Genomic DNA, 19,262 nt, shown 5'->3' with positions numbered 1-19,262 from the left:
CTTATCTGCTTATCTGCCTGTCATGTGGTGCTATAAAAGCTGACAAAACGAAGACGGAACTTGCTAGCTGGGCTGTACGTGTACCATCTGTATAGAAATGTATGGACAGAGGTACATGTGTGGGTCCACGTTGTCACCCATAGTTCATATTTCTCCACCACTAGAAGTCTCTCATGGGTTATAGGCGAGATGAGGGAAAAGGCAATAATGATCATTAAGCGACAGTAGAACACGGAACCTGCAGCTGAGAGGAGGGCGATGACAGGGGGCGGGCGGTTGTACCGTCCCACTAAAACAATGGCTGAGAGACAGATTAGTCTACTGTGGCTGTCGGCAACAAAACAAATGCGTCACTTATTTACAAGTGACCTCCTAGAACGAAGGGCTCGTTAAGGGTAAGAAAAAAATAAGGGCGTAATAACGGCGACGGATTTATGATGAACGTATCGTAACACATTCACTGTAACCGTATAGTGGTTCCGAAATAGTACTATAAACGTTTTTTTTTTTAATAAGAAAAATGCTTTGCGAATTGGAAGTTTAAAAGGGCAGGTTGTTTTATGCCTGCATAAGTTGCCGGCATGTGCAGCACGTATGTACGGCGAGCTTCAACGACTGACTTAATAAGTTTATTTATTTAACCTGACTGAACCACCGTCATAGACTGCACAGTATTTACGACCTATGATCATAATATTGTTATTATTGTTAATGTTTTATTAACATCCAAAAATGTTTCGCTTTTGTATTGAGAAACAGCTCGCCAGCTCGTAAGGGCGGATACACACCTTTGGGTATCCACAGAAGATTGCTCTCTTCGAAAGGCTTCATGTTTGCAATAAGAGTACCCGTAATGTAACTATGAGAAAACTACCTGGCGGGAAATCTTTCAAATGGCTGGTGATTCGAAAGCTAGCCGCTTATTGAAAGTGGACAGCTAACAGAGAATGAACTTCTGGGAGTTCGAGAGAATGTGTTGACTAACTACGATAAAAACTAACACCGTTACTAACCCAAATCTGTCCGATACGTGGGCGGAATCCGGACGAATTCAAAAGTTATCAATGCGGCGTACGCTTTAGGATATTCATTCCACTAAAACACTTTCGCTCTATATAGTCGCATGCGTTCACTTATAACCGTGCAGTGTCGAAGCAGTAACTCTCATACAAACGTATGGAGAATAGGGGTAGTTAGGTGTATAGGCGCTAAAATAAATTAACAGGCAGCTCTCAATAAATGCAGTTCCGGTTAAGCTATCCATGTCATTCGTAATTGGTGTTTTTGAAACGATGCTTCTAAGTCTGTCGGCGCCATTATGATATAGGTGACGCTTCAGCGAGTAGCTCTTTTACCTAGCATTCATTCATTTCCAACTAACACCAGCTTACAGCTCCTACCAAATGAATTTTAGATGTAAGCTAATGAGAGGTGTTTTCGTTTGATTGTGATTCATTCAATCTTCTGGTAACACTAATTTTAGAAGAGATGTAGGCCTAGGTTCTACGTGTAGCGTGTTTGCTCACTTTGCCAACGCCTCGCGTAAACTAGGTCTTCTTCCTTGAAAAGGGTAAGCTACGGTTTTGCGGCATTTGCTTTGCTTTGCGTTGCGTTGTTCTATTTCGGGGGTCGGCTTTTCGTTCTGCAGCTGCGAGCGACAGTTCCAGCTCTCACGCATTTGCTTTTGTCAGACTTTTACCGACCGTGGTGATCGACCGCTCTATGTTTGGTCGTCCCGGAACTCCTGCTCGACCTCTTTGCCGTCATCGTCTCCACTGGGTAAACACACTCACGCATACTAGACGCGCCGCCCATTTTTCCAATTAGTAAACGAGCTCCTAATTACGATCGTATTGATTGCTTCACGTCCCTGACCCCTTGCTTGTCTGTTCTTGCTCTTCGCAAAGCACCTTTCGTTCTGCTTGCCGTATGCTTTCTTTGATGGTCCTCACCTCCTGCTTCTTGGTGTTTTGCCCTCCGTAACTGCTGGCTTTCTCACCGTCTCCCGCAGTCTCTTCTAAATTCACAACTAAAACGGAAATGAACCGAGCTGAAGGAGGTTCTGCCCCATTTTCTTGCCGTTCAACGCAGCCGCCATCGCCATCATCGTCATCATTGTCATGGGCGGACCAGCCGACCGTCATTGAACGACGCCTCCCGTTCCCGTCGTTTAGTCTGCCTCCAATGCTCCGCACTGTCCGTGGTCCTCTGCCCTTTGTGGCCCCAAGTGCGCCTATGGAAAAACTTGAGACCTTGCAGCCGTCCTGCTACTGCTTTCACTGTTTCTGCTGTTTTCTCTAGCTGGAAATACTGCTTGCTGAGCACTCCGTTTATGAGCTCATCTTCCTCTTGTCGTTGGTGCGGAGGCACCGTGCTGGCAATAATAGCGAAACGATTGGGAGCTGGGCCGTGGAATCCACGAGGACGTTGCAAAGTAAGCAGGCTATAATTGGACGTAGACACGAATTCGTCGTGAATTAGGAAAGCTTGATTAGACCTTGCATTCGTGTCCAGCTAAGAGTTCCAAGCACGCCCGATGTGTCTCAGGCACGACATGACCTCTCGTTGTCGGTTGTTTTTTTTTTGTTCTGTCACTTTGTTCTCTAGGAGAAGTGCTTCCGCGCCAGTCTACGACGAAATATTGGCCAAAAAGATCAATGTGACATAAATATACGAAGGAACATGGGCGAAGCCATATACTATTTGGGTTTAGATCTGTCTTGTATTCCAATTGCAGCATTAAAAACAGGTAAGTTTTTAGCAAACACGAATCTTATCGAATAGATCTTTCAACACCTGCAAAATACCTGTTGATTTTATCATACAGTATGAACGTTTGAAGTGTGACAACATGACTGATCGTTTTCTCTTTCTAGGTTTCCCTCTTTGAGTCGTGGGTTCAAATACGAGATGACACGCTATGCATCCTTCTACAAATCTAAACAGTCTCAATACCCATATTTACCCAATCCTATGCTAGCAAAGGTACGATCGTAACGGCTGAATAAATTAGATGGAGGAAGGTCGTCTTAATTTTGCTCTAGCTGATATTATGGCGGACTTACGCCAAATGCATTATCTATCCCATAGAATGGCTATTCAATTGCTAGTCGTACATTAGAAGCTGAGTACTTTTACTTGCCATTAGACAGTCAGTAGCTCTGAAAAAAGGAAGGTTCTTGCTATACAATAAAAATTGTCTTTCGTTAGTTTTTTTCTTTTTTATGAATGACATGCACAGCAGAGATAATTAACCTGTAGATAACGGCATTTGGAAGGTAGTTTAGCCTATACCAATCTACAGGATTGTCAGCAATTCTATTTCGATTGGTATACATTCACAGGAGACTGTGACACCAGCACTATACTCAAAAACAGCAAAATGCACATCAAGCTGTGCGCAAAAAAAGCGAAGTGAAACAAAAATTTAAAAACAGAATATTGGTCGTTAAACACAGAGCTAGTTTGACATATTATCATCGTGTTTCCAACGCTACACGATGACGTTGCACGTAACACTTAAGTGCCCATGTCAAAAAATCACGCGGTCCACGTTCGCGTTTATCTCTGTTGTTAGCCAGCCTAATGCTTCAGGTTGACATGAAAATAAATGTCGCAAGCATTACTTCAAACAGCCAATGGTCCCTTTTTGAAATACGAAACAAACGGTATCTATGCGCGGTTTCAAAGCTAGGCCACGTCGTTAGTTAGTACCGGTGGCAACAAAGTATCCTTGTTTGCGTAAACTCTTCCTGCCGTAGACAAACACAGCCAACGTAGCAGCTTTCACCCCTCACCACTCATTCCGTCCTTTTCCCTCCATATTCCCTGTCGTATAGCTATCGTCTCTTCTGTTCTCTTTTCCTAGCAGATGGTGAATGAGGCCAGGGTTATTGACGATCGGTGCGGCGTGGGTTGGCATTGGCGGTAGCATTGGTAGCGCGATTCAAATGGGACGTAGTCGTTGGCCGGGGCTTGATGTTTGCTCGTAGGGGTCCGTACTCGGCTTGCTGTAGCGTCCTCATTCACCCGTTTACTTTTCGCCATAGATTCTCTTTTCCTCTGCCGTCCGTATGTGTCATTCAGAGGGCTAGACGACAGAGATGCTCTTATTGAAATTTGGGTCGATGACAAATATGTGTTCGGATGCGTAGCGGCCCCAGGAGAAGCTTGACGCTGGGTAGAAAAGTACGATGACTGCAGTTCTGTGCAACTTGCCTTCAGTTTTCTCTTATGCCACCAGCACTGTATTAGGCGATCCTGCAGTGTAGTGCTTTTCTCATTCTTGCTCTATGTAACTTAAGGCCCCATTCGTGGGGACCTTGCAAGACGATCCTGACAGCGGTAGCAAAACTCCGCCTCTGTTTCAAATCTCTCTTCTTTGCGTTTACCGCTCTCGACAGACTGAGGCCATTGGAGGACAGTTGGCTCTAGAAGACCGTGGTAGATCTCCTTCCGCCTCGCGAATCAAATGGGTGACGTCAGTGGCGGTTTTCTTGTAGTGTTCTATAGGCTGGGTCTTTGCGGCCATTTCTTGCCGAAGACATTCGCGTCAAGCCAGTCTTTCTCCAGCTCGAAACCCACTGGAGGCCGGGGCGCCAAAAAAGAAACGACGTGTCGCACAGCCTTATTGGACTGCTTTCGCGAACAGTACACTACTTTCACTGGGGGTGCAATTGCCATGTCTGTCCTCAACACCATGAGACCTATGTACTATGCAGTTCTCTCGTAGAGTTTTTTCGTGGCTTAGTAATAGTAGAATGGTCAGCTAGAGGGCCTCGGTGCGCGTTGTATAGCCGTAGCGGCAATTGCCCATGATTTGGCTGCCCGTGGCGGCCACGGACGTGGGTACAGCCGCGACGAACTGCTATAACTGGCCGTCGAAGGCTAGGGCGTGCGATTTTTCAGCGATGAATGGTCGTCACCACCGCCACCTCGGCCGAAGGGGACCGGACAGCAATCCTTTGGCTGTTGCTTCCGACTGCTGCTCGTGTAGCCCTACGGCTCCGGCGTTGGTAGTTGCCGCCAGCGTCAAGGGTATTACACCAGTTATGCGCTTTTTTCAGTGAACATACGAGTCTCGGGACTACATACCGGCCATTGCTGAGATCAACACTCTGGAGAGAAAAATACTAGAACAAAAGTGGGTAGTCGGAGTAAAGCAGTGAGCTAGAGTCCTTTTCCAAGTGCTCGATCCGTAGCCAATGGAATAGGTAGTTATTCCTTAGTTCTTCGGACTTGCTTCTCTTCTTAGCAGTGGTTCGTGGTGTATTTCGGTGTATGCGGCGTGCATGTGTTCTGTCATCACGCCATAGTATGGTGAAGAGATTTATCAATGTTGGAAGGATATTTGTCGTTGGCATGGGAGGTGGCGCTTTACTATCTTCTGTTCTGCTACTGGCCTGCCTTCCCGCAGAAGGACAGTACATTTTGAACAGTGCTTTAAGAAGAACACTTGCAAACAGCAGCAAAAGTAATAGCGACATGCTGTTTTTTGCCATAAGACTAAGAACAAAATGCAAAACTTGACGACTTCATGGCAGTGCTTTCTTGTCATGACCTTTTATAGGCTCATAAAGCTCTAGCGAACTCAGTTGACACTCCCAGAAGCGTTGCTGTCATAGTCTGGCGCCGCCATTTCCATAGCCGAAAACGCTTGTTAACCGATTTGTAGTAGCTGATTGCAGGTAAGACTGATTTACTCAACCAACTGATAAGTCCGTCTATTCTTAGAAAAAAAATCACTACTATTTATAGGTTCAAATGTAATACCGTTATAATACTACGTATATATTGGATTTGCCTGTAATAGTTCAGTTAGTTTGGGCGTGTTCCAAGATAATTGCAGAACCTAAATGGATGCGCTGAGAGAGAAAATTACAATAAAATAGCCCTTAATACACGATAGGAGCTGTTCATTCAGGTAATTCATCATTTAAGCCTACAAAGCCAACAGCACTCTCGGTTCTTATTACTCGCATAAGTGATTTGTATCCATCTAGGGGTTTTGATTAAATATCAAAAGCCAAAGATCATCTTTTCTGCGTACCGATGAGCTAGCTATAAGTCAGACATTCAGCATCGCTGTCCAAGGCAGCAGATAACATGTACTCGCTATTTTATTGAAAAACACTTCCACTATAGAAACTCATACACGTATGAGTATACGGTAGTACTCAACGAGCAACGAAGAAAAATACGTATGGTGGCGTAATAGTAGCCGTACTGAACAGGTCATCATGAAGCAATTTAACTGCAAGTTTCTTTGCTTTTCTCTTTTTGCGATGTCTCTAGGTCAGAATTTGGCCAGATCAACTCTATAATCGAATCGAAATCATGGGCAAGTCTAGCCGGCTTATGACAGACTCCACCTTCTATCCATGGCATCTCCCGTCCTATCTTTCCAGATGAATTACTATGTCATCAACGTGAGTTTCCCTTCTTTAGCTGAACGTATCGACTCGTTCTTCTTAGTCATTCAAGCAGCAAAACGACTTAACGGTAGTAGCATAGATAACAATGGATGCTGAGACGACAGCGGTTCAAAGCTAGACGTTTCCTTTCTCCCTTTAACCTTATTTCCTTCTCTTGCTTAGAAGCCGCCCTCCTCTTTTACTCTCGTTATGCTCCTGTTACGAATGGCGGAGTAGGATTTTCAAACGACTTCCTCGCCGCCTGTTATGTGTGCTTCGTTGCCTAGATGCCTCCAGGTGCGTGACTGCGTCAAACACGCAAATTGGAGAGAGAGGAACTGCCGCAGGCATAACTTTGTCATCATCCCATAGTGGTTCCGTAACGCCAAACACAAACGTCTACAAGGCACTACATGGGGCGGCTACTGCGCTGCAAGGGCTTGCGTCGACCATTAGAAAAGTGGATATTGTCAATGTTGCCTGCCATTGCTCTAGTGGTTGTAAAGAAAAAGATGGTTGGATCGGCGTCTAGAGCATGATGAGCACGGCTTTCTTCTCGGTTGTCTGTACGGCGCAGCTTACAGCACAAACGTATGCGGTCTAACATACAATACAGACTTTCGGCCGCCACGGACACCGCCGCTGGGGGCGAACAGGCAATGGGATAGGGTAATTCTCCGGTAGAAATTTATGGCTCGGCTTAACCTCATAGACTCGGATGGTCTGCAGGCTGCAGGGAAAGAGAAACAGAGAGAAATATGGAGACAGAAGGGAGATCTGGCGGCTCCTCAGATCAGGAATGGTCGGATCTTAAACAATTTTTTTCTGGTGCAGTTGCTTCTAGAGTACCATGGGTGACGTCGAAAACCGCAATCCGACCCAATCAGAACGTCAGAGCGCCACCGGCTCTGTCGCAGTGACTGCCACCGCTATCCAGCAGCGCTATCCAACGGGGCGCACAATCTTGATTTTCATGCGCCACTTTTAAGACCAAGGGATCTCGACAGGTCAAGACAGGCCTTTACCTTTAACCCTCAAACACCGGTAGGAGGAGGCAGCTATAGCAGCGGCTAAGCCTTGAGTCAATGGAAGACGACCCCTCCAAGGCGGGCGATTTTGAAGCAGCACTGTTGCCGCTGGCTGCTGACAGCAGGGAAACGAACCAGTACTGCCCCTCCCACCCCGTCCGTACTGTTACGGCAACGCGTACGGTGGAAAGCAATCTGGCTAGCGGAAAGGCAAGCACACAACCTCTGATCGAGCCTGATCCGACCAGCTATCTCTCGTTCACCTGAGCAAAAGGTCAACATAACGAGTACGTTTTTCCTTACAGATTCATCATAAGCCATCCGTTTCTATTGTTCTAAAAAACAGCATAGATTAGAAGAAAGAAGAAAGCAACATCGATGGCAAAGCGAATCAAAAAAGGCGAAACAGGTTGACTACAGTAGAAGGTTTTTCTGGTCGGCGCTTCACAGCTACCACTTATCCAGAGTCTGCCACTATCCTCTTTCTACTGTCCTCGAACTTCGAAAACTTGTGACGGTTTTTATGTCGTCTTACGACCTCCTGCTTGACGTCGGGGTTTGTGCAAGCCTCCAGGGCTCGTCGAGCGCTTATACGAACTGTAGAGCCTGTCTTGTCTAATTGCTAAACCACAGTGCGTTATGCAGTGCATGCCGCGGTCACTGTATGACCTTGTCTCCTAGACTACGTACATTCTACGATATTACAATGGTTGGTAGAAATTGGTTTAAAAGAGCTCAGTGGTTGGGCTCTGTCATAACTAAAGCGATGCAGAAAAATATTAAGATAGGGGTTTCTTAAAAGCCGACTTTATCTAAATTACCTGTTGTAGACGATAGGAAAGAGAACCTAAAGATACCGGTCATCCTGAAGTTCATTTACGAATTTACGCTGGTATATATTGATGTCAAAATCTGAAGAAAATAAACATGCTCGAATCTATTATTATAGGACACCCCATTGCAGCTGCAACCCTTGAAATCTATCACGCTCATGTCTCCCCAACTGATCAAAAGGCCAGGAAAAGGGTACAAGTTAAAGGTAAGCATAATATTGAATAAATTATGTTGCAAATTGTATATATTAAGGTTAAATTTACTTTACCTATGAAAGAAACGCTTTCAGGTTCGTTCTCCGGAGGACTTCGTCCTGGATATAAGAGTAGAAAAAATTACCTAGATGTTAGGATTTTTAGAGCTTGTTTTTCCTTGTACTCCTCTGGGTAAAGCAAAGGTTTTATGTTTGTACATCGGAAATCCATGATCGTAAAACCATGCAAAAGTTCTAAACATTTATGCTAAACATCCGTATGATCCAATTCAATTTCCTCCAAGCATTTACTGAAAACTTCATAACATAGAATTGAAATCAATAAACTTCGTAAATTTAACTTCGAACAAATCAACTAGTGTCTATTATCAAATGTGCGTGGAAGTTCGAGGCAACTGTGTTGTTTGCTACTCTTAACTCCTAATTTATTGGAGGATCGAGTTTGTATAAATAATTCAACTATAACTAAGTAGATTCTGCGACATCTAACTTAAACGAATATTTCTGCTTCAAGTAGTGATCGCAGTGAACGATGGACGCTTTAATAGAAGCGATTGACCGAAGAGATAATTTCAAAGAAAAATCGCTTGCAGCACCACCCGACGGACTCGATTGAACGCATAGTCAGCTCGCCTTTTTTCAGCAGGTAAATTCAAAAGTTACAACCCTCATCATAAACACTTATCAACACCAACTTCGAATCGCGCCAGTATCCCGGACGCCATCTGCGTATTTCGTCAGGCGGTGTGGGCTAACATGGAGGAGGAATAACTCTGTTTGGCAGATCTTTCTTCTCACAACCTCAACACCTGTCTAAGTTGTTGAACTTGTGAAACCTCGTTCAATGAGGAATGCCATTGCTGCCATGCCTCAATCCTCGTCCAATTTCCTCTTGAGGCCAAATTTATTTCCTTTTATATTGCGCACCCTTTGAAGTTCTCCCTCATCAATGCTCCCGTTTCGCTCATTGGTTTGCAATGAAATTTTGTCTTAGCCTTCTCAGACGTAGCAGTTTGACACAAATTCGCTATAAAGGCTCGCTTTTGGCTCATTTATCTATGTATATCATCTCGCTGAATGTAACATTTCACAGAAGGTGAAAGAAATATCTGTAAGTGGACAAGAACCCAGATGCAGGCCGCACTAGGTCCAAATGTGTAGACCATAATACTTCACATGGATGCGTGTAAATTGTGCGCGCCGTTTTCGTTCTTGCAGCACCGCCCGGGCACCATTATGCTACTCACCGCTGCCTTTGGAGCATATAAGAAACAACACAGGATTTTTAGACGAAGTATATCCTTTTGAGAGATGTGGAGTGGTCTGGAGTTGCATAATAGGCAGCACAGCTTTCGTTGTATGAATTACACATTCTCTTTTGTTGGCGTGTTGCTGCTCCTTGTTTAAAACTTTTCTTCTCCTGATCCTTGCTAGTTTTCCCGTCTCTATTTCTGTCCATTCCCTCAAGCGTTTTCTGTTTCGGCCCACTTGACGGAGCACCTTGCTTTTCGCTAACGTCTGGGTTGCTTGACTGTTTCAGTAATAGTCTAAGGAGCCTAGAAATGTCACGGTTGTACAGTCCTTTCAAAAGACTTGACGTTGCGGTCTGCTTTCAGCAGTATCAAAACGTTGCCAGTCGCCAACGACTTAGCTCGTCGTTTCACCTACCTACCGAAAGTTGAGTCGCCGCGATGTCAGATACAGAAGCACAATTTTTACTAGGTCTTTGAAGGCGTTTCCTAAGGAAACACGGATCGCTTAACGTTGACCGTTCCACTGGTTCCTCCCCACGACCTCGTTGCCAACTAGGCTGGATCGTACTGGGTGGGACACGCTAGAGTTGGCTCTGTTTGGCATGGCTATACGTAAGTTATTACGCGTCAGCACATGTAGCGGAACTCTATAGTTTGTCTTTATGGAAAAAGATAGAACCAGGCGTGGGAGAATGGATGAAGACCAGGGACTCACGAGAACAAACGCGCCGAAATCTATATACAAAAGTCATTGATAACCTTCTTGATTTATATCGCTGTCTACCTGCTGGTTAGCTTCTCGTTGTGTGTCGACTACCATCACCATGACTATTACTCTTTCTATTATATCTCTAGTACTACTACTAACACCCAGAGCAATAGGATCTTTCACTTCCGTCTAGCGCAATAACACAAGCTTACTCTTCACTACGAATTCCTAGTTCGCATATAGACTGCTGCTGCCGTCTCTACCCGCGGCATTGACGTCTTCGCATAATTTTATATTTGCTTCTTCCTAAGCAAAGGCAAGTATAAAGTCCTTAATAGCTAGATAGTAATAGCTAATAGATGTAGTTCTTAATAGCTGGAAAAAAAGGAAATTAAAATAGGTCAGAAAATTAGCGCGGTTTATCACCGCTAGCATCCGCCACCTTTGTCCTTGTGAAATAGTGCCGTGGTAACGTGCTTGTTTACTGGACATAGAATCACTTGGTGAGGTGATGTAGGTTCGAAACGGGGCGTAGACAAGTTTTCGTGTCGGGAACCGCCAAGCATATACAGCAGTGCTTAAATAAGGCAGTACCGGACAGAAAGTCCGGAATATTAGTACCCATTACTCATGGCTATTTGCCAGTGAAAAGGGCCAGGAGAAAGGTAGAATAAATCGTCTTCCAGAAAAGGCTACGAACAGAACTAGGGCTTGTGAAAACGTCTATGAGTCGCGGTCTCATTTAAAGCTATTTATTTCCTTATACACCGAATATTGTTGCCAGTAGAGAAAGCTCCGTAAACAGAGAAGCGGTCAAGTCCTGTAGGAAGAGTAGTGCATACCAGTTTGTCCTCCACAAAACTCCACCATTGTATAGTACCGCCTGGTTGTTGGCATGAAATCGACGCCGTTATAGGACAAAGAGTCAACAAAAATAGCGGAGGAGATCAGATGGCTTTTTGGAGACCGATCAGACTCATTCGATCTTCATTTGGCTGCGTATTGTCAAACGGAAAAAAACTAGCTTGAGGGGAAAGACCGTGGGCAAAAAATCTGCTAGCAGATATTGTCGTTCGCAGTTGACTGTTCAGCTAAAACATACATTCGTGCATGACGTCGTTCAGCAAAAAGCCAGGACACGTCACGTTCCAAGTGATACCCATCGTGCCATCGGTCATTGAAGGGCTCCTGCAAGGCACTCCTTTCTTACCGCCGAACCGCTTAACAGAAAGAAAACCGAGTTTACCTCATCTAGCTACTCCGCCGAAGCCCATTGGCGCTGGTGTACTGTACGGTGGCATTTTTATATACTATAAATTACCTAAGCACGCAAGTGACATAATCCAACTGCGACCCGGCACTTCCCCACATGCAGGTTGCTTTTTACTGTACATGAATAAATTATTCCTTGTTTCAGAGATGTATGCACAAAGCATATAGATAACGCAAGTACTGACAACGGCCCGTTTGTTCTTATCATCCCCATTATAATCTTTCGTACCTCTGCAGAGTCTCAAAGAGCAGCCTAGTTAACCAGCAAAAGTTGATCTTCCCGAAAAATACTAGCTGTTCTGCTTGCAGCGAGCTCAGTGCTTCTACCTTGCAGGCTTTACTGACTGTGTGTCAACGCTTCTGATTCAAACGCGTAATTCAACCAAAAATGGGCAAGTACCTTCTAAAATGGACAAAATAGGACGGGAGACGTGGGATGAGAAAGTTGGATGCCGGACAGGTTATTCATCGGGTTACTGATGCTCCATTGCTCTTTTACACTCATCTAGCGTTTATCTGTATACAAAGTGTTTTGCTGTTTTCTTAATGCATAATAGCTTATGCACCCTCTACCAGCTGCTTGCTTTCTTGCAGCTGACCATTTGAGCTGAGCATTGAAACTCGAACATATTATGGGGATTGCAAGACAGGGAGCGGCTAAGCTTAAAAGGCCATTGCAAACATAGCCGCTTATGGTATCGCATTTCGTTTCAGTAAAGCGCCGTCTCTGGTCTCACAAAGTCCCATATAAAGATGATGATTCAGTCCTGCAGCTGCTAACCCCCCTGCCGCTATTGCGGATCCTGCTACAGTTTCTGTAGTGTTGGCGTGAATTTGTATATATGTACGTTTCCAGGTAGGCAAAAGGCTCGCTCAACTGTTCAGAGTTGTGGTGGTATTTTTTAGGGCGAACAGGTGTTACGGCTGGACGATATCCACGGTTATTGTTGTTACGGCACACTTTTGACAAGCAGAGGACGAGATTGCCAAATCAGCTGGAGCTTAGGCTTTGAGGATGAAAGAGACAGCATGTCTGGGAAGCAAAGGGGCAACACTGGCTCCGATGATTCTATTGGAAGTAGTTACGCGCGCAAAATGGATAAGCATCGAACAAACTGGAAGCTGATCAACGAGCATTTAGGACCAACGTCACACTTGCTTACGGGTACAGGAAGAATTGGAAGAGCGACCCGTCGCTTCTTCTGTTAGGGCTTTTCCTTCAACCGTTTTGCACTAGCGAATAGAAGTGGTATCATAAGTGTTAAGCGACTTCCGGATCGTGACGAGATAGTCGTTCACTGACTGGTTGGGTAGTCTGTCGTCCCTTTGCCGTCGAAGACGACGTCACTGTTCACAAAAAAACCGGAAGAATTAAAACCTTTACTCCACTTAGGTTCACTCCTGTCCGAACTGCTATCGCGGGAATAGATCAGCGCCAATTAACTGACGGAGCGCAGGAGTCGAGAGGAAGCCATGTGGGGACTACTCCCGTTGGTTATCCAACTAACCTCTTTGAATGGGTCACACACGACAGAGCTCAAGAAGCTTCCTGGTGCGCGCCAGCCAGCCGGGGTTGCTGCTGTTGTCTCCTGAAGCTCAAAAAAACAGTTTCGGATGGTGATCGTTTTACTGCGGTAACAGCAATTTGCTCCAGAAGAGCTACACAAGTAAAACGTGGAACGGAAAGCATGTATCATGAACAGCTGAAATAGACGAAGAAATTCTCTATTAAGATTCTTTGCCCCAAACTAGGGCTAGCAGTGGAAAGGCAGCTGATGCGAGGTGTATACGAAAGCTGATAGTCCGCTGGTCGCACTTGTTACCGCCAAAAAGGGTCGTAAGCGCAATGGTCCACCAAAAAGACATTAATTACGACAATCGGGTCAGTTTAGACAACGCTCTTCACGCTATACGGCTTGACGAGGTCACAAGCATGCGTTTCGTAGCCATATGACCGTCCAACCATGCCCTATCGAAAAAAGAGATCGTTGGCGAATTAATAACCACGGAAAGCACATTAGGACGAGTTCAAAAGGCTGAAAGTGTAGTACCTTTTAGTGACCACTGCCACAACTAGTAAACGCATTGACTGATTTTTACATCGCAAAATTCCGCTTGTCATTCAAGGAGGAGATGAATATCCTATCTTAACCACGTAAATATATTCAAAAGCTGCTTATTAAGGAACCTGCACCAGATGAATCTAGTGCCAATAACGATGGCTCCGGCATAGATGTCATGTCTGATTTATCATGTTCAACGGTCGAGGGCAAACAAAAACGGACGAACGTGGTTTTCAGTTTGCAGAAAAACAAAATAGAATGTTGCGCAAGTATGAGCTGTTGATGTTAGCACCGAGGGTGCATCGAAGCCGAGATGCGTGAAAACAATGCTCCAGCATAGCTAATACGCGTCACAGCATATAGAACGGGTGCACACGAACTCGGCGACTTTAAACCGAAAGCGTTTCTGCACTGGCCATTAGAGTGGTACGTTGTTTACTACTCCTGTCCGGTCCGCACAGCATCGTACATAGATAGCAACCCTGCCTAAGTTAGCATAGTTCTGTAGTGTAGAGCAGGCCGAAGGATCTTTTTCGGTCTTCTTGCAAAGGCTACCTTACTCGGGTGGTGCCAATGGGATAAGACCTCATGAAGCTGCCGGCGTTTCTCACATAAATTCTAAACATTTTGATATCTTTCTCCCTCTATAGCGTAGACAGATTCTCCTTTTTACTCTGCCCCGTTCTGCTTTGCTGTCCAGGATGGTTATCAAAGCGCCCAAGACACTCGGGCATTCGAGTGTTGGGAGGAAAGGGATACCAAGTAGAAGACATACATGGCTATAAGGAAACGACGACTATAGGAAATGCAGCCAATGCCCACCCCGACCAGAATACTGCGTCATGTGCGGGACACACTGAGCTGAACATGGGCATAAAGGAGCAAGGAGCTCCAATACAGGGGAAGACTTGGGTTAGGAGGATTCGAGATGCTTCCACTACCGTTGACCATACTGATGTCCCTGTATGTGTAGTTGTGTGCGGACGGGAAGCGGATGTCGGAGCAGTACTCGTCTTAAAGCAAAAGACCAAGTCTTAAGATCTTAGGAAGTGGCATACACGTGAGAGGAAATCCCAAACAAGCCCCGACCCGTCCACTACGCCGGTGACGCCTTCCGTGATGGAAAAGCTAAGCGATTCAAAGTTACCCTGTACAACCTAGATTTTTTCTTATCCAACTCGCCCTTCGCGCCTCCTGACTGTCACACCCCATTGCCATACTTGCTTCCGCCCAGTTTTGCTACAGTGGCAGCGGGTGATTTCAAATTCGGATTGACACACACATGGATCTACACGAACAATCAGCCAGATAGGAAAACTCATACAGGCCTCAAAAGTACGCCGTAGGTCGCTTGATCACAGCAACTATACTCCAGTGACCGTGGTGTCGGCTATGAAGTAGCATACTCACCCTGCTTACTCTCTATAGCTGCTGGGTCCCAGAGTACTAGTCACTGACAAGTTGAAAAAGAAACAGGAATTTGCCATGAAGCAGCGAGTGCCGCGGCTGCTGTTGACGTCCAAGACGGGTCTAGTCTACAGATAGGTCGTGCGCTTAGTATAACCTGTGCAGCAACATCCAAGGACGAAAAAAAGATAGTTACGGAAACTGCAAGACAATTATGAGAGAGATACGGTGGGAGAGAGTAGAGCCATCGAGAATCTGTGCAAGAACGCCTGGTCGCGCTAGCGTGAACACTAGGCAATAGCCATTGACGGTCCCATTGAGCTTTCTGAGCACCGAATGGCAGGAGCGATCCCACACGGGTTGACGCCGCTGCCGATAATGCACATAACATTTACATAATAATCAGAGTCCAATATTTATACATACCGAGTTTTTTCTACCTTCAACAGCTCATCTAAAGTTTCCTACTTGTTGGTAAGATGGTTGGATGAGATCGGTTGATGCGCGAAACACTGATTTTCAATTTGCCGCTTATTTATTATTTGATTACTGGTTAGGGGTCGTCGTAGATTGTTGGTTTCGAATATAGACGATAATAAGTTTTCGAGTTGGCGTCCAACATTCGGGTACACGGGGACATGCGTATATGGGGCCATGATGAAGCAATAGCTAATAACTATGCTTACTTATATGGCGTTTCAATTTTTCGAGTTGGGTTCATTCTATTGTGAATTTCTTTTATGAATAGGTCAGAAGTCCGTCGTAACTCCGGGGAAAATCAACGACCTTATGGTTGATCAACTTTGACAGTATATCCTTCCTAAGAACACGTCTTGTTAACACGCTATTTGCTCCATCACTCTGAATGTCTTTTTTTTTTTCGCAGATATTACATTTAGTTAATAGAAGTCAAATGAGTTGTATCAACTAAGCTTACCTAGCTGTTGTCACTGTTGTTGTTGTTATACTTGATGTTGTCGTTTTTGTCGCTCTCGGCTAACAGGTTCCACTTGAGGATGCGCCTAAAGCTTTCCATTATTGTATATCAGAGCGTTCGCTCTCCCATTACTATTCACTTCTCTCCGTTTTATCTAAGCATTGCTATCGTACCCTGTTTGTTACTCCGTCAGCCACTCGCTACTCAGTTAATATAATACGGTAGGGCAGGACGCGACGAGATCGAGAAACACAACGCCGACAGAGAGACAGGCTCGAAAACTCAAATCCCCTATCCCTGCAAACGGAGCCCGTCGTCGCAGTGTGACAGAGAGCAAATGAGAGTCCGTTCCGGGTGAAATTTTGTTCGAAACGCCAGGAAAGGTTCGGAGCTTCGGTCGAAGGCGTTGCTGAAGTACCTACCCGTTTTGGTAGCTCGAAGCATGGCAGGTAGGAGGCAGACAGCCTGGGCGGGCTGCTAATCTTTAGCTGGCGAGGCGAACGACGTAGAATTAGCGCTACCCCTAGTCAACTCGAGCTAGATCAGTCCATAGGAATGCGTGGAGAATCCCTGGAGCGCGGTTGGGGAGATGTGCAGGAGAGAGAATTGAAGCTAGGCATAGGAAAGACTGAAGCAAGAAAACAGCTACCGCAGTAAGTATGGACGCGCACCTGATTAACTATGTGTCTGTCTGTAAGCTTAGAGGTCTGGCAAATGTATACAGCGTGGCCCTGTTCCATTCAACCTTCCAAAGGAAAGGAATAGGTGCAGGCCATGATGCTAGGCCGCTGACGCTGCCGCCCCGCTGCCACTGCCGACATCTAAATCTCTTCGAAGAACGAACAACGCTTTGCCTGAAACAGAAAGATCTTTGCGCCCCCGTCGCGGACCACATACGGTTACAACAGGGACTGTATATTCGCGTATGTCTCAAATGCTCGTCGTTGTGTCACTGTCCAACATTAGCAGAAGGAAACATTTTCAAGATGAATGCGTCTCGTTGAACTTAACTGTGGATAACATGTAAAACAGGACGGAGGATACAGAATTAACAAAGAGGAGGGAGACGAAACTACCTAGAGCAGAAGGTATAAAAGTGGTATAGTAAACGTCATCATACGTTCTGGTGGGTATCATCGAAGTAAAATATTCTATTATTGATGGCTACATATGCACTAGCTAGATCGTTTGGCTCTCATTAGATTTAGTAGCTGGCAGGCAGCTAGAAGAGCTACCGGGTGTTTAAATATTTGATTATCTCCATATTACTAGCACGCCAGATGTTTACGGAAGATATAGAGAGTATCGAATAATATTAGCTGACCAAATAATGAAGAGTGATTTAATTATTTCGGTATAAGCAATGCGCTTTAACACATTTTTACTTGTAATATAAGAAAGGCAATTTTGGATTCCGTTTCTTAGAACCGCAGGCTACTATGACACTGCTGCTTCGTGTATTGGGAGGCACACACGTCGATAGTACCAAAAGGTATTGCACAGTGGAGCTTGGATCACATAATAACACATTCTGTACAAATAAACGTTTCTACTTGCCGACCCTGGTACAATAAACATCAAATTGATTTTCTAACGAGATGTATTTTTCTACAGTAATTCTCGAAAAAGTACAGGAAAAGTTTCTCTAACCCTGACTTTTCTCAGGTGTCACGCAGGTAACTAGTCTTGTATCCCAACTTTACAGCAGGCACCACTAGCCAAAGTGACTTCATTAAAGTACAATGTTCATACGCATAGCAGTCCTTTTCGTCTGCTTTAGTCTTTGATTATACTCACTCCCGTTCCCCCCTTTGGGCTCCCGATGTGTATCTAATGACCGACTAATAGAAATCGACTTTGAAAAGCCTTCCATACTCGAAAAACTTGGCCTCTTATAGACGAAAAATCTCTCTTGGGTGCTCATACATATTGTGAATTCTCTTGCATGGCATCATCTGCATGTCTAGACCACTCCCATGTGGATGATGTATAAGATCTAATGATGGTATCATTGCATATATGTTGCAGTTTCTTTCCAGTTTTCGAGCTCAGCTAGAATCATGTTATAGAAAACATTTCAAAATACGTGAAAACAATCAAAATCTACGATAGTCTGAATATGCGGTCGTAGAAAGTACATGTTGCATCAACCAGGCAAAGATATTGAAAGCACTACTTGATTGTAGAATTAGTGCAAGATATAAAAAAAAAAATGGTAAGAAGCTAGTACTCACCTTAAGTCTGATTTGAATTGGCGTTTCATGATGACATAATAGTATTCACTTTTTTCAAAGTGGGATCTGCTATATACAATAAGAGATTTCCTATATGGCAGACATTAGGCATACAAAAACCTTTTTCTCATTTACGATGCCGTTGAGATTAAAAACCTAGAGTAATAACGTCATCATAAAATATATTGTAGAAACTTACCTGAAAGGAATCAAAATAACGTATTAGTAAACAGCGGTCAACAGAATGATGACTCTTATGTATTTATTGAAAATAATTTAGGATATGTACATTTTAGATACGCTTTATGCCTAATAGTAGGACCATTTCACGAGATATCTCACCACTTCCACAAAAAGCTTACAGAAGTTCACATTTGTCTCATTGGAATAGTATTTAAGCCTTCACATCGTATGCTAATAGGGCGTCTAAAAATGTGTTTAAACAAATACCAATTTATTTAGCAATTTTTTTCGTAGATGCGTTTCTGAAGGTCATGTTTATTTAATATAGCCATCATTCATCGTAATGACACCTTCAGTTTAGGGACCTAAACCAGTCACTAGTTATTTTAAAAATACTTTTTTATGACCGCAAATAACTTATTATAATAAACGTGCGTCAATCGATACGGTGTACGAGTGAATTCGTCAAATTGTCTATGCTTGATAAAAAAAAGTACGCTAAAAAATACGCTAGATAAGAAAAGTTCTAGCGAGATTCGAGCAATAGTAACCCGAAAACCCCAAGAATGCAGAGATCCAAATGTGCCGTTGGGTGCAAAATGTGCCAAAAAGCACAGAAATTCTTAAAGAGACAAACCATTGAAGTTTATTTGGACAACTCAATTTGAAATTGACATTCTGTTATTCAAAGTAAGCATTTATTTTTAAAAACTTA

At 44.3% G+C, this 19,262-nt stretch overlaps 1 protein-coding gene and 3 long non-coding RNA genes across 7 annotated transcripts in view; 3 read left to right on the top strand and 1 right to left on the bottom strand.

The window, feature by feature from the left end:
* Window positions 1-291: 291 nt before the first annotated feature.
* Window positions 292-3,043, top strand: LOC147758187 (uncharacterized). Its single transcript, XR_015317579.1, has 3 exons — window positions 292-2,434; window positions 2,608-2,749; window positions 2,877-3,043. It is a non-coding gene; the product is annotated as an uncharacterized LOC147758187 (long non-coding RNA).
* Window positions 3,044-6,039: 2,996 nt separating this feature from the next.
* On the top strand, window positions 6,040-9,207 carry LOC147758186 (uncharacterized). Of its 2 annotated transcripts, none has more exons than XR_015317590.1 (3): window positions 6,040-6,428; window positions 8,391-8,480; window positions 9,007-9,207. It is a non-coding gene; the product is annotated as an uncharacterized LOC147758186 (long non-coding RNA). The 2 variants fall into 2 exon arrangements; XR_015317592.1 differs by having other exon boundaries at window positions 6,040-8,150.
* A 5,666-nt stretch (window positions 9,208-14,873) lies between these two features.
* Window positions 14,874-19,262, bottom strand: part of LOC111242808 (uncharacterized) — a 403,678-nt gene continuing 399,289 nt past the window's right edge. Inside the window, exons 5-6 of one of the 3 annotated variants that reach the window (XR_015317516.1) lie at window positions 16,131-17,140; window positions 14,874-15,350 (exon numbers count right to left, since the gene is read on the bottom strand). The gene's annotated coding sequence lies outside the window, so the exon portion shown is untranslated. Of the gene's footprint in view, window positions 17,141-19,262 lie in introns of all 3 variants that reach the window. The other 2 variants (XR_015317519.1, XM_086975431.1) reach the window with 2 other exon arrangements.
* LOC147758185 (uncharacterized) lies at window positions 17,136-17,724 on the top strand. Its single transcript, XR_015317587.1, has 2 exons — window positions 17,136-17,256; window positions 17,556-17,724. It is a non-coding gene; the product is annotated as an uncharacterized LOC147758185 (long non-coding RNA).

The sequence above is a fragment of the Varroa destructor genome, unplaced genomic scaffold (genome assembly GCF_002443255.2).
Source record: "Varroa destructor unplaced genomic scaffold, Vdes_3.0 BEIS01000001.1, whole genome shotgun sequence".
In the NCBI taxonomy this organism is placed as follows: domain Eukaryota; kingdom Metazoa; phylum Arthropoda; class Arachnida; order Mesostigmata; family Varroidae; genus Varroa; species Varroa destructor.
The sequence above is the reverse complement of the archived record's forward strand: the minus strand, read 5'-3'. Positions and strand labels throughout refer to the sequence as shown.